The 15391-nt window shown below is 45.7% G+C and overlaps 1 pseudogene; it reads right to left on the reverse strand.

Annotated features, from left to right (window-relative positions):
* Positions 1–14406: 14406 nt before the first annotated feature.
* LOC127691271 (BCL2/adenovirus E1B 19 kDa protein-interacting protein 3-like) lies at positions 14407–14980 on the reverse strand (annotated as a pseudogene).
* Positions 14981–15391: the final 411 nt, after the last annotated feature.

Raw genomic sequence — 15391 nt, forward strand, 5'->3', positions numbered from 1 at the left:
GCTTGCTGAAGGTGAAGGAAATACAGAATGGGTAGCAGAGGAAGGTAGTTATAAATACCAGCTAAGTCCTCATAACCAGTTGCAGAAACGAGGATTATAAGTAATATGAATGCTTCTATCTTATTTTGTTAAGGATACATTTGTCTTTCTTCCAATCCCATTAACATCAATTGGTATTGAGACACTAAAAGAATGTTCCCAAGGGACATTGCCCCATTGTAAATTTACAAATGCGTTTGCGATTGTATAAGGAATAGTTATATCATGTTAGGCGTATTCATGATTTTGTTATTGTTTCGTGTGGACAAGAGATATTATTTGTGTCAAGTTGACAAGGGGTGGATTGTAGTGGCTATTCCTGGTTGTCAACTTGACTATATCTGGAATGAACTACAATCTAGAATTGGAAGGCTCACCTATGATCCTAATCTGGAGACTCAGAGATATGTTTCTGACCTGGATCTTGGCATGGAGATCTTGAAGCACAGTGGCTATGAATTCCAGAAGATTAAGACAAGGAGCTCTCTGAGTTCACGATCATCTGGGATTAAAGGCATGGAGGCACACACCTTTAATCTGGGCCACACACTCTGCTGGAGACCCACACACCTTTAATCTGGGCCACACTTTCTGTTGGAGACCTACAGCCTTTAATCTGGGCTACACCTTCTGCTGGAGAGATATAAGGACATCGGAAGAAGGAAGATTTACTCTCTTCCTTGCCTGCTTGCCTCATGGGACTGAGCAACTGCTAGATCCTTGGACTTCCATCCACAGCTGCTGCTGCCCATTTTTGGGGAGTTGGACTATAGACTGTAAGTCATCGATAAATTCCCTAACTATATAGAGACTGCCCATACATTCTGTGACTCTAGAAACCCAAACTAATACAGGAGTCAAAGGAAGAGATGGATTCAGTCTTTTGGAAACTGCTTCGGCAGCAGGAACCCTGCCTGTGATCATATGGAATCTTCCTTCGCTTAGTGCCTAGAAGACAAACAACTAGGCTGGAAGTGCAGGGTCAGAGCTACCAGTGTCCCTATCAGAACCCTCAGAGGAAGGCTGCCACCCTTTAGAAGAGCTTTATGCAGATCCCCTCTCCTGACTTCTGTCCACCTCTTAGAAGCTCTAAGTATTGGTTGTGCTAGGGCTTTGAGTGTCCAGGAACCAAGCAAGAGAACACAAGGTTCTAAGTAAGAGACACAGAGAACAGTGGACACAAAGAGGCAAAGACCATACTAATCCCAATGTCCAGTGAGAGCTCATGTTGGCCTCTTGTGCTTCAGGCCTAGATACAGGGGACACTTCCAAGCAGAGTAGGGTCAGAGGGTGTGCCAAGGCTGAAAAGGTGTCAGTGGTGGAGAAGCATGGGGAAGTGGGTGCTGCATGGCTTGAGCAGGGACCCAGTGTCCTGTGCAGAGGTGGGTGTTGGTCTCAGTCCTAGGCCGACAGCTGTGCTATGACTTGTGTCAGGGCTTCCCCCATGCTCAGCCTCCTCACCCTAGCTTCTGCTCACCTCTCTTTAGCTTCACCTGGATGTAAGCTGTAGGTTTTTGTTGTGGTGGTGGTAGAGGTTGTGTTGTCAAGACAGGGTCTCACTTTGTAGCCTTGAGTGGCTTGTCACTTGCTGTGTAGAACAGCCTTGAATGCAGAGCTCTGCCTGTCTCTGCCTCCTGAGTGCTAGGGTTAAAGGTCTGCCCTGTGTGCTGGGCTTCTATCTTCCTCTTTATCTCCCCATTGCACATGTGTCCCCACATCTTCTTGGTACTTGGCCCTTAGCCTTCTTGCTACATATCTTACCATGTGGCAGGGCATAGGTCACCTCGCTGCTCCCTGGTGGCTTCTCTTGTCAACCTTAGTGTTAGTCATTGTAGCCAAGTGCAGCTTCCTGGGCTACAAAGGTTCCCATTGACTCAGCATCCAGCTTTCCTTTTTTGACACAAAAATGTCTGTTTTGAAAGTAACACACAGATGGGGAGGGCAGGTGCCTTAGAGCTTTGGAGACAAAATATTCATGGGTTCTTTGAGCAATAGGCCTTTGGCACTGCAAACCTAGAGCATCAGAAGTCTTTTTGCTCACAGTGGAAACTATCACAAAGACAGTCAGCTGTCTTATCAAAGCATCAATACATTCTCCATCTTTGTTCAGGCCAAACTTTGCAATACCCAGGACTTCATCCTGTGCCAAGAGAGATGGTCAGAAGGGACAAAGCCACTCCTAGAAGTTCCAAGTGACAGCAGCAGACTTCCTAACCTCAGAACCTGAGCAGCTGTTTATGGTAAAGGAAAGTTATCAGTGCAGCCTCAGAGCCAATGAGGAAGTGGGCTGTGGAGGACATGGAGCCTTTCACTGACACCAAAATCCTGTGCCACAAGAATTAGAAATCTGGGTGTTAAAAGGAGAATGTTTCTCCTTGACTGTGCTCAGGGAGAGAATACTAGAAATAGTTTAGGTAATTCCAGCCAGGGAAGCGTCATGTCAAACCTGCACAAACGCCACACAAGACCGGTTCTGTCAGCATCTTATCATGTGAGGGATGGAATCATGCAGCATCACCCCTCCAAGAGGACCGATGCCAGTTAATGGCTGATGGAGCAGGGACAGACATTTCCTTCAATGGTACAAACCCTGGTAAGGCACCCATGACCCTGTAAATGACCCATCCCACACCCTGCAGCTCTAAGGAGAGCCACTGTGTTGTTAAAAAAACTAACAACAGAACAGAGGGACTTGGCTGTCCTATGAGAATCACAAGACTGTGGCACATGAGCGTGGCTTTCTGGAGTTTTCCAAGGCTAAGGTACGGTAGCCAAGGGCCAGAGGAAGGTGGCAGTCATCAGTCCGCAAGCCCTGCCCACCTTAGTTGATCCCTAGAAAGGTTGTTGTCATTCAACTGTTGTCTACCTCCACAACTAGAGAACATTACCAAACCAGTCAAGGGCTGTGCTGAAGACCCACAGGTGAGTGGACAGAGCTGCCACAGGCTCCTCCCACAGTACATGAAGACAGACAAAGAGATCAAATGTCCTTACACCATGTGGTGATAAACAGAAGAATGTAGGTCACAGTGAGTCTTAAATAGTTTCTCGTGCATCTTCAGATGGCCACGTCTTGTCTCTGTTGCCTCCATCTGAGAAGGAGCTGACCTTTCAACAGGTGAACAACATGAAAAACCAGCCCACATCTGCTGCTCTGGCTGCTGAGATTTAAAATCCCTGCTTTGTCAGCACCTGTCTCAGGACACGTGGTGGCCTTTCTGGAATGCTCACTTCCGGTCTCAGAAGTCCAGTCTGTTCCACGGAGAGACTGACAACAGTCATCAGGAAGAAACTCATCTGAGGTCCACCATGGGAAAGGGCAAAGCATTAGCCTCCACTCTGGTGCCCGCTCTCCCATCTCTGGCCTGCACAGACACACTCTCCAGCGAGGCACATGGCTTCTGCTGCAGGCCACATCCAGAGCAGCTGCTCTACCACTTCCTCAACACTGCCGAGAGGAAACCCATTTTCCTGTTTTCAAGAGGCATCCTGTACCTTCCCTAGGAGGCTTTTCTCTTTTCTTTCAGCAAGGAGCAAAGTCCACATTTCGCTCCTCATCTAGCTGTGCTGGGAGAACTGGACGATGCAAGGGCCAGGGATTGTGTGCAGTGCTACTGTCAGTTGTGAGGCGTTTACTAGAACTGACTCCAGGGAGGCCTGCTGTATAAAGGACGTCACAGATCCATCTGAGGCTTACTAGTTTCAAAAGACCCCCAGGTGCCATTCCATCCAGGCCAAGATGTACAGAAATGTTTGCTGACACAGGGAGCCCATTTCGTCTTCTTTGGAGATAAGAAGCAGCTGTTAGCATTCTGTTCCTTGGGGGACAACTCTTTGTCACACGCACTTCCTCCTGCCCCTCTCCAGCAACAACTTTGCCTCTTTGGCAACCAGTATCATCATCTGTTTCCACGGGGAACTGAATACCCTCAACACCAGTCCTGACGGCTCCTCTGACCACCGTGGAGGGGGCAGGCAGACCTCCAATCACCTGTGTGTTCAGAGTTGATGGTCTACATTTTTTACCTGCTCTTATTTGTTCTGCAAGAATTGGTAAAATAGCATTTACCCCTAGAGCAATGTGATATAACTGTATTTCCTCTGTCTCATGTCTCTTGAGAAGCTGACTGAATCACTAGGCACTTACAGAGACTAGCCACAAACCAAGCAGGAGAAACATCAATCAGGGCTGTTCAGGCAAGGATTGGTGCCACCAATGAGATGACGTGTCTACGGACACGGTGATCAATACTGCTAACTAGTTTAACGGTTCATCTTTCATAAACATCATAACTGTTACAAAGATAAGACCACTTTCTTTCTTTCTTTTTTTTTTTTAAAAGTATATCCAGTTCTGACTTGAATGACTTTCTAAAAATCCAAACACTGATCAACACAGTCAACCTGCACTCTGGACACCAGGCACTACCCAATTAACAAATTATTGGCATTCTCAAGAATAAGAGAGAGGCCAAACCTACTCCATCTTGGGACCAGTCTCCATCTTAGAGGAAAGGAAAAAAGTCTGAGAACTTGACCTACTACAGGACCCAAGCTTCCCTCTCATACGTTGACTCTAAGTCCACAGAGCACACTTGGATGTCTGCACTTTTGCCTGTCCGCTGAAGAAATGGGCAAAGTGACTCATGGGCAAGCCAACTAATGTGGCTAAGGAGAAGAGAGTTACGATTCTAGCCTAGGACAGAGATGTTGTGTGGCATGCTCAAGGCCCTGGCTCTATCTGTCAGAACAGGAAAATCAAACCAGAATGAAAAGTATACACACATACACACACACACACACACACACACACACACACTCTCTCTCTCTCTCTCTCTCTCTCTCTCTCTCTCTCTCACACACACACACACACACACACACACACACACACTAGTTTGAGCCACAAAATCCTCAAATCCCAAGTCCAGCTCCTTCACTTATCTTTGACCTTTATAAGAATGTTCCCACTGGAATACACAAAACTGAGACTTTTGGGTTCTCCAGGATGGAAATGTTCATTTACATTTCAGAGAAATGAGAGTTTCCCACTGATCTATTCTGGATCCATTTTTGGTATCAGAAACGAGGGATTCCCAGACAACGGGACACACCATTCTTCAGCACAGAGTCGGTGTATCTCTGGATGGTACCTGTGACACTAGAGCAGTGTTCTCAAACGAGGGCTGTCCCAACCCCTTTGTGGGTCAGAGACTCTCTCACAGAGTCACCTAAGACTATCTGCGTATCAGTCATTTACTTTAAAATTCATAACAGAAGCAAAACTATATTTATAAAGTAGTAATGAGTACTATTTTTGGCTGGGATTGGGTCACAGCATTAGGAAAGTCGAAAACCACTGCATTAGAAGGGTCTTGTTGATATTCAGATTCCTGGGCTTTGGCCTTGACCCTCTGGCCAGCCCCACTAGGATAATAAGCCTGCTTCTGCCCACTGTTCAATTACCCTCTAGGAACTGTCAAAGATGTCCAAGACTACCCCCATTTAAGCTAAGACGGTGTCCCCAGACTTTGATCAAGGCCTTCATGTTCCTAGGCCCAGCAATTGTCTCTGGCTTTGGCCGAGCAGGGCGGTGAAGGAGCACTTTACCTACTACAGGAAATCCAGATTGGTCTACCAAACAGAAGATGCTGTAAGCTCCCCAGCTGCTACATCTGGGAGTCAGATCCTGAGAGCACACAGGGCCAAGGCAGGCCATGTTTTTTAGATCGTTCTACCAACCCGCTCACCACTGTGAAGACACGATCTTCTTTATTTTATTTTTTTACATTAATGTTTTAGATCAGGTCTCAGGTAGCCCAGGCTTTCCCAAACTCCTGATCCTTCTGCCACACCTGCCAAAGTGCTGGGATCAGTGGCATGTCACCGCATGGCTATGCCTGGCATCTCATCTTTATCAGCCTTTTCTTTCAGTGCCTTTCCTGACCGCTCATACTTTAGGGACCTTCTATAATTGTCATCTAAGTAAACACATTAAGGGAAGATGGAGACAGACTTGATAACAGCTAAGAGTAATCCAACAGAATGCAGTAAGTGTTAAATATAGTGGAATGTGCCACAGCCAGCAGGGAAGGGAGCAGAGACAGGCGTTCTGTCCCCTCTGTTGTCACGATGTTGACGATGCTCCCTTACTTCCATTCTCTGTCCATTCAGAAGACATCAGAGAGTGACTTCAGGTTGTGTATATTATAATGCACACATCCAAGTTCCCCACTTCCCACTGTGCGCAGTGTACCTTAAGAATATCCAAGCCCAGACATTCCCTACCTAGCAGCATGGTGGCAGCCTCTCCTTCTTGCACCCAACTTCTGTCCTGAATCTGGAAGGAACCTTACATTTCCTCTGTCATTTGGCCATGAATGTCTATGTCACTTGGTATTGCCTAAAATTAAAGTATGGCTCTATTTTGCTATTGAATTTGTCTGTGTACTTACAGGAGTGCATGGGCATGCCACTGTCATAGCTTATGCTTGGGGCGGTGGACAACCTGCAGGGATCGATTCTTTCCTCCCACCATGTCCAACCCAGGGATCTAACCCAGGAGGGCCAATGCTGGGCATTCCTTAACTCTGCATGGTGGAATCGACTACTCGCAGTTCAGAAAATGTGGATGGCAGAAGGCGGTGCAGGTGACCTGGACCAATTGTGCACCACTAGGGCCACCTATCTTCACTCTGGAAGCTCTATGCTCTAGGGAGACATCAACAAGCCAGAGGGACTGGTGGACTTTCATCACAAGACATGGGTTCTCCAAGACAGTCCAAGGTAGACACTAAAAAACAATAAAACATCTATGAAAGACATTTTAGAGCCACTTGGGTGCCATGGACCACCGCAGCTGGGTATGGGGGTCCCTGGGAAGAGGGTTCTGGAAGTCCAGGTGGGTAAGGATTCGGCAGTGACAAACAGAAACAAACACAGAGGCAGTTTGAATCTGAGTGTATTTTGCTGCTCTCAAGCAGGGGATTTTATACATTAAACCAAACATAACACATCTCTTAGAAACCATATCCAGCGAAACAATTGTGAATACCAACAAGAATCACTTGGCACAGCAAAATACACAAATCATCTAAGCATTACAGCCCTGAATTACATGTTAGTGAATCATAAACACAACAGGTAACATCATCATCAGAAATATAACAATTCTAAGAGAATATATTCAATAGGGTGATCAATCATTCAAGGCTAGAGGCATATTCCCAGGAACAGGTTAATAAATCTTTATGGTCAGTGCTCTTAACTCCTGAGCTAACTTTCCAGTCCCCATGATTAATTATTGCTTAACATCTAATACCTGATTTTTTTTATAAATCTTCAAAGCATAAATTTAAACTATTTCAATTCTTTCTAATTAAGGCTTACTTTACCATATACCAAAATCCACTTCCAATGACACATGTGCAGCCATATGAAATTTTATTGTTGGGAAAGTTTTTATCATAATACTTTTGTAAACGATTTGAAAAGTAAAGCATTGGTTTCCCTGGAGATAAGGTCCTGTTAGTGACCCATCTCAAGGGATGGTTTCGTACCCATTATTCTTGCTTAAGATCATGGTCTAGGCTCCCAGGAACATGTAGGTAAGAAAAGGAATGAAAGAGAACAAAAAAGAAAAAATTGCCATGAGAACTATGGCTCAATTGTTTTCTCCTGCCGAGAGTTCCACAACCAGTTCCAGGAGACCTCCTTCTTTTGAAGTCTAATGCCTCAGTCTGTGGAACTTGTCACACAGATTCTACTGGGGTCGGTGTGGCATTTGGGCTTAATAATGTCCTCAGCATTAAAGTTCTAGATACCTACGTTCTTTTAACCTGTTTTTCAGGTGAATGTGTGGTGGTGGTCTTCTTTGTGTCTCTGTATCAAAAGTCAAATAACAAATATACCAATCGGCCAAGTGGAACACACAGTCATTAATATATTTACATGAGTGTATCAGTTGGATTGATTCTAGCACAAGTGAGGAACTGGAAGCCAGATGTTTTGGTTTCTCTAGGACAATGCCTACCACACATATAAACACCCCATGGAGCTCAGGGGACGGTTTGCAGCAGGTTTTTTCCTCCTTCATGTGTATGTCCCAGAGGGAGAAAACCTCAGGTCTGCAGGCTTGCGGACATTACCATTAACTGCTATTCCATCTTGCCAGTGGATCACAGAAAGCCCCGAATTTAGTAAGCTATGGATCTGTATTTATGGTCTGTGTATGAATCTGTCCTTTATTGGCATTTCACCTCAAAATTGCACGTTTGCATTCCACTGAAGTCAAGAAATGGAAGTTGGAGGATTTAAAAAGTTTTTGTGACTGATAAGTGGATATTAATTAGCCCAGAAGCTCTGAATACCCAAGGCACAAATAGCATAACAAATGACTCCCATGAAGAAGTATGGAGAGGGTCCTGATCCTGGAAAGGATTGATCTAGCATGGGAAGGGAATATAAGGACAGAGAAAAAGGAGGGAGGTGATTGGAAAATGGATGGAGAGAAGAAGGTTTATGGGACATATGGGGAGGGGGGATCTGGGAAAGGGGAAATCATTTGGAATGTAAACAAAGAATATAGAAAATAAAAATATATTTAAAAAAGTTTCTGTGAAGGAGCTAAAGGGGTTTGCAACCCTATAGGAAGGACAACAATATCAACCAACCAGACCCCCTCCCTGCAGAGCTCCCAAGGACTAAGCCATCAACTAAGGAGTACACACGGCTCCGCTGCATATGTAGCAGAGGATGGCCTTGTCAGGAATTGATGGGAGGAGAGGTCCTTGGTCCTATGAAGGCATGCTAGATGCCCTAGAGTAGGGGAATCAAGGGCGGGGAGGTGGAAGTGGGTGGGTGGGTGGGTGGAGGAACACCCTCATAGAGGTAGGGGGAGGGGGAATGGGATAGAGGGTTTCCAGGAGGTGGGGGAAACTGGGTAAGGGGATAACACTTGAAATGTAAATAAATTTAAATAAAAAAATTAAAATAAAAAAAAAGTTTCTATGAAACCACCGGCTTTTCCATATGCTATTCTCTAGAATGTAACAGGGTGCGATTTCTGTCCCCTCCCCCCAGATGTACTACGATTAAACCTAGGACATTGCACGTGCTTGGCGAGAACTCTATCTCTGAGTTACAGACCTGGCTATACCTCTGTTCATCTGTCACAATTACTGCAAAGCTGACTACAACAGGAGATCAAGCTGTGCGTTCAGCCGCCGCACTGCTCCTTGAGAATGGTTGACACAATGTTTTCAAGACTGGGGATGTTTCTCTGAGAGAGATGATGAAGGGCCCCAGTCCGCAAAGCACACTCCAGTTTACCCCGAGATAGTCTGAAATTAAGCTGTTCTATATCTGCATAAATGCAAGAAAAAAAGAGATGTTAATCTACCAATCTTTTAGCATTTATCAAAACAGCCAGGAGCCATGATGAGGACCCACATGGAAGCAAGGTATGGCTTGCCCCAGATCCTTCCAGATCCTTCCAGCTCCTTCCAGATCCTTCCAGATAACAGAAAGATGGACAAGGGGCGCCTGCCACAAGGCGGTGATTGATGCTTTAGTGGGATGAAGTCACAGCTAGTTTGCACTTTATCTACAGGTATTCCACAGTGTAAGAGTCAGAGCAGCGACTGATGTCAGAGCTGAACACCCCCTCCTATTGGGCTGCAAAGCTCGTGGTTTCACAGCAGGAGATTGGACTTGCACGGGATTACTTTACTCACAATCAACACTGGGGCTCACTGCCAGGCTCAGAAGTCAGATCCCATTCTGGGAGGGTCTCACAAGAGTAAATCAGCCATGTGGAAGGAACACTTCCTACCACACTCTGAAATCTGCTGTGGTAAAAGAGCAGCATTGGTCTCCCTTCTCCTGTCTTAGCCTTGGACAGACAAGCTCTGCCCAGAGCCTTGTGGCCTCTGCCGCAGGCTCCACCCACTCGGACTAGTCTGCAGGCTCCACCCTCTCGGACTAGTCTGCAGGCTCCACCCACTCGGACTAGTCTGCAGGCTCCACCCACTCGGACTAGTCTGCAGGCTCCACCCACTCGGACTAGTCTGCAGGCTCCACCCACTCGGACTAGTCTGCAGCTTCCTCTAACACTGCTTAGCTGGTGCATCAACATGGAATCCTTCCCACACCTCCAACCCCAGCAGGTCCTCTCAATTCTGCGTTTCAGACGATGGGCAGCATCTGTATATTGCTATCCTAGATGAAAGAGAGCAGAACTTCTCCAACCCTGACAATAAGAGAGGCTGAGGCATGATCCTCAACCCAGGAGAGCCCTGTATTGATGCCTGGCAGCCCAAGGCCATCTCCCACGCCTACCTCATGTACCAGTTCCTACACGTTTCCACAAACACCTTTGTCTTGGAGTCATCCAGTCCGACTAACACAGTATATGAGGGAGGAGAGAGGGAAGGGCAAAAGCCAAGAGCAGGGGCTGGAGAGATGGCTCATCCATTAAGATTTGTTGCTCTTCCAGAGGATCCTGAGGACTTGACGATCCTCTGTAACTCCAGTTTTAGATGGACTCCATTGCCCTCTTCTGGTCTCTTTAGGAACTGCATGCATGTGATTCATTGACAGCAGTCAAAATATCTATACATGTAAATATAAATTAATCTAAAAAATATGTATGAAATTCATAGTTGATGCTAACAGCTCCTTAAAAACAGTGTCCTCAAGTCTTAGAAGGTTGTAATCTCTGCATTGCGGTTTTGACAAATTCTGTATTTTAAGGAAACCAGAGGCAGAGAGCTCTGGCATCTCCTGAGTTCTTCACACTCCCTTAACGGATGGTCTCATTTCCTGAGAGGCATCAGAAAATACAGGTGTATTTCTCGATAATTTGATATGCACAATCATTTTGGGAATGTGCGCATTCAGAGTACCACGATTAGGTTAGGAGTAGATGACCATGTGACATGGCGTCATGAAGAGACTATCCGTGGAGCAGGCCACTATGTAGCCCAAGCCGCCGAGAACTTGGAGATATCCATCTCATCAGTGAGTTCTGGGGTTACAGCTGTATAACAACACGCCTGATTTAAAACGCTGGCTTCAGAGTTAGCAGTTGAATATTGTGTTGCTGTTGTTTTTTTAATTCATAGAAACAATCATTCGACTCAATAGGGGCTTTCAAGGGGCATTCAGTATATAGCCTTACAAGATAGCAAAGAACAACAACAACAAAAAAGATCCAAATATAACAAAACCTCAAAGCAATACAGAGAAAGCCAAAACCTCAAACAGACAAAACACAAACCAACCAACTAACCCACGAACACAAAGTTTGGCTCAGCAGCAGCAGCAGCAGCCTCTTGATGCAGATCGTGTGGCGCTGATCTATTCCCGTGGCTGGTCGTGAACACGCAGTAGGAAAGCAGCCACTGAATGTAACAACCTTCTCAACACAAGGGTAGAGATGCCAGCCAGTTCAGGACTTTGTAGGTCAAGCCTTTACTAAGGCTGATTCTAAAATTGCTGGCCACTATATGATCTTTGAGGCTGACATAGTTATTCAAGACCAGAAAAGCACAGGAAGAGCATCAAAGACATCAAAGGTCACTCCGACATCCTCTCTAAATCCTTTTCAGGATTTCAGTCCACGCCGTGAAACTGGAGAATCCTCAGTCAACTTCCTTATGGAAGAGCACATGACTAACGTGACTTGCAAGGAACTGCACTCCTCTCTGTAGAGCATTAACTTCAGACTCACACGTGCATGGGACGGAGCAGCTTCAGCCCTGCACTGGGATGAGAAGATGATGGTTTTGGTGTAGTTTTGGCAGTGTGGCTGCAACATAAGCTCCCTTTACAGGTTTCCCACCGCATATGCAGGGCCGAGGGCTCCAAAGCTTACAAAAGATCTCAGCAGTGAGCTGGCAAAGTAACTATGAGCAGACATGCATCCTCCCTGCATCCTGTGCCCCAAACTGGGACCACTTGCTGGTGGATGTCAAAGTTCTAAGTAATGAGTAATTCTGGGTGGAGTTGTTTTGTTTTGGTCTTCTTTATTTTTATTATTTTTTTTTATCTCAAGCTTTTTTCTTCCTCTTTCTTTCTTCCAAAACCAATGAAGCCAACAGGCACATGGATCAGAACCAGAACGGACCACCTGCGGTCTTGTTCTGAGGAGGCTTTGATCCCAGAGTGGAGAATGTCAGGGGTTCCCTTTGTCTGTGGCTTCCTTCACCTCCTCAGTTCTCTCAGAGGGTGCTGAGATGGTTGCTGGGCTGGGCTGGGCTGCAATGCTGGCTCGCTTGCCCGGAGACACTCAGTGCTCTTGCTGCTGTAGCTCGGTCCACAGGAGACTTTCATGCTGGGCTGTGGCTTCTTCCAGCTCTTGTAGGTTTTCTGCCCTCGAGGAAGAAGGCAGTTAGGGCACTAGCCTGATGGGGCCTTGTAGCAGTTGTTGGCATGTAGTCTAGGCTCCTCCCCCCACAGTTACCTGGCAACAGCCAAGTGTGTCTGACTCACTATAAATGGGGCTGCTTGCCCCTCTCCTCTCTCTCTTTTGCTGTCTGACTCTTGCTCTGTCCTCTCCCTCCTGCTCCCCCTCTCTCCCCATTCCCCTCCCCTCTCTCTCCACATGCTCATGGCCACCTCTACTCCTCTGCTCTTCCCCCACCCCCTACCCCGCCTTTCTCTACTCCCCCAACTTCCCTCCCCATGCCCTGAATAAACTCTGTTCTATACTATACCATCATATGGCTGGTCCCTCAGGGGGAAGGGATGCTTCAGCATGGACCCACAGAGGCACCTCCTTCTCCAACACCTGACTGAACATCCAAACATATTCCTTATCTCCATTATCTTTTTACAAAGCACAACACCAGTCGATCTGTGACCTCCAAAATCGACATCGTGCAGGATGTCAACACTGATCCTTTGAGAGAAGTCTGTGTTTGTACCTACAAGGACCGAGGGTTACCTTGAAATCGTTCCAGCCTTTGACAAGTGTCAGGAATTTATCTGAGTACTGTATGTTCCCTGTTCTCTTAGAACAAGTCTCTTACAGTCCAGGGACTTGATTTGGAAAAAAAGAGAATAGTGTATTAATAGCATCGCCAACAGCATAGGAGAGGTAAACACATTGTTCCTGATTAATTGCTTAGTGACCACATCATTTTATAGATACACTATATAACATAGACAAGCAATCTGGGCACCTGAACAAGGTCACTAGGCAAACTTAGTCCGCCTGCCCCGAAGGCTCCTTGCACCCAGGCAACATGCAAGATAGAGCCGATGATGCTAGAGTGGCATCTTCTGAGCTGTGTGCCTGAGAGCAGACGCCCTGAGAGGGCTCTGGAGTTAAACAGAACCAGCTGGGTTTTCCTGAGGACGACAGCTGGAACTCTACATCCGGGTTCTTTTTGTTTTGTGTTTGGTTTATTTTGACTGTTAAAATGTTACTTTTATTTTAGCACACCTGAGTTAAGTGTGGGACAGTGAAACAAATACAACAGAATATACACAGCATGTCAAAGAGGCAGGCTTTAAAACCATGCTATAGAAAAGAGAAGACTGCAAGGATGCCTAATTTAACAGAAGCTTTGGATACTGATTAATGTATATGCAGATACAGTATTCTCCAAAGAATTTGGCAAAGATTTTTTTTCATTTCCAGTCTTTTAAAGTAGACAGATTTGCTTACAATACAGCTGATTTCAAAAGCACACAAATTTTAAGTAAAATAGTGGAATTTAATCCAGCAGACTGATAAAGGTTCCTACAACAAAACTGACTGCCCACAGTAATGGTGGACAGCATGGCTAGTACCCTCATCCTGCAAATCAGGAAGAGGGGGACTGCAAAGTGGGGTTTGTGGGTAACCTTATCTTCTACTTGCTACTTAATTCACAAAGTTAGAGGCCTCCACAGATAACCCACACCCTTGAATGTTCTACTATGAAATAGGATTATAAGGTCGCAATATTCTTTTGGGGAAAACCCTTTAATGATTTTACTAGTAATGAATAAGATCACTTACTCATTCTTTTGAAGTGTAAAGTGTCTTAACTGGATTACAATTACAGATCATCTTTAGATACACCATTGCTACTATATTAAAATTATTTATACTATTTATATCTAATATTCAAAGAAATTCACTACAATAAATGTTTGAATTAAATGCCACAATAGGCATCAGTCTGACACTCTTATTAATTGATCCCATGGGTATAATTATAGGTCACGATAAGAGTCTATTCTGACTCACTAAATCGGGAACACCGCATTTACAGAACAAATAAACACACATAGTGCAGACACCCAAGGATCATGTTAGCTCTTCAATTAGCTGCCACAACTCAGACATGAATCCTCACAGAAGTCAGATCTAAATCTTCATCAGAAGGGGCTAGTGGAAGTTGTCAGACGCTTTCCAATATAGATCCCCAAGCCAATGGCCAGCAGATGAGACAGTAACAGAGATGGAAGGAAACCTTCAGAAAGTCTGCTGAGAGAGTAACCCCTTTCTTCATAATGTTTGTCTTTCTCATGCTGTGAGTAGCTGCGCATTTAGGGTGTTTAAAAAGGAACTCCTTGGGGGCAATATTTTCTGGCTAACTTGACCAATCCCATATCCAATCTGAGTTTTTCTTCAAGATACTTTCAACTCTCTTCTTCTCTCGTCTCTTCTTCTCTCTTCATCTTCCTCAGACAGAGTGCTGTTTTTCTCACCAAAGCTGTGGAGGTCTATTTCAGCTCTGTTGGTATCTTGTGGTGTCTGGGAACGTGGTGGGCCATCACACTGAGAACTCTTGGAGCTACTTCATCCAGATTCATGCTGGGCACCCAACAGTATTTTCTCCATGTCGCCATTACAAATAGAGACGGAGGCTGGAGTGCTGCTCCCATTCCCATCGCTGAAGTCCAGTTCTACCCAGGAGCCCTGCAGGTTCTCCTCCCTGCTCTGCGACATGATGGCTCAGCAAAGGAGCCTGAGCCCAGCTGCGACAGGCCTGGGAGGCGGTCACTGAAAGGTAGCAGGGCAGCCTGTGTTGCTCCATCCTGGTTCTTTTGATGAGTCTGTTCTGTAACACCTGGTGAAGGTTCTAACCAGTGCTGCAGCAGAGACATCTGCCTGGGTTCATCTTGGCAACTCCTAAACCTGTTTTATCCAGAGAACACTCTACATGGGAAATGAGCAAACAATGAAGTCAGCTAGTGTTACATCTAACAGTGTCCAAGGGGGAGAATCTCATCCCAACATGGGATATTCCAGAATAAAACTGTATTTCAGCTGGGCATGGCGAGACTCACCTTTAAATCCCATCGCTTGGGAGGCAGAAGCAGGCAGAGCTCTGTGAGTTCAAGGACAGTCTGTTCAAAA

The sequence above is a fragment of the Apodemus sylvaticus genome, chromosome 8, assembly GCF_947179515.1.
Source record: "Apodemus sylvaticus chromosome 8, mApoSyl1.1, whole genome shotgun sequence".
In the NCBI taxonomy this organism is placed as follows: Eukaryota; Metazoa; Chordata; class Mammalia; order Rodentia; family Muridae; genus Apodemus; species Apodemus sylvaticus.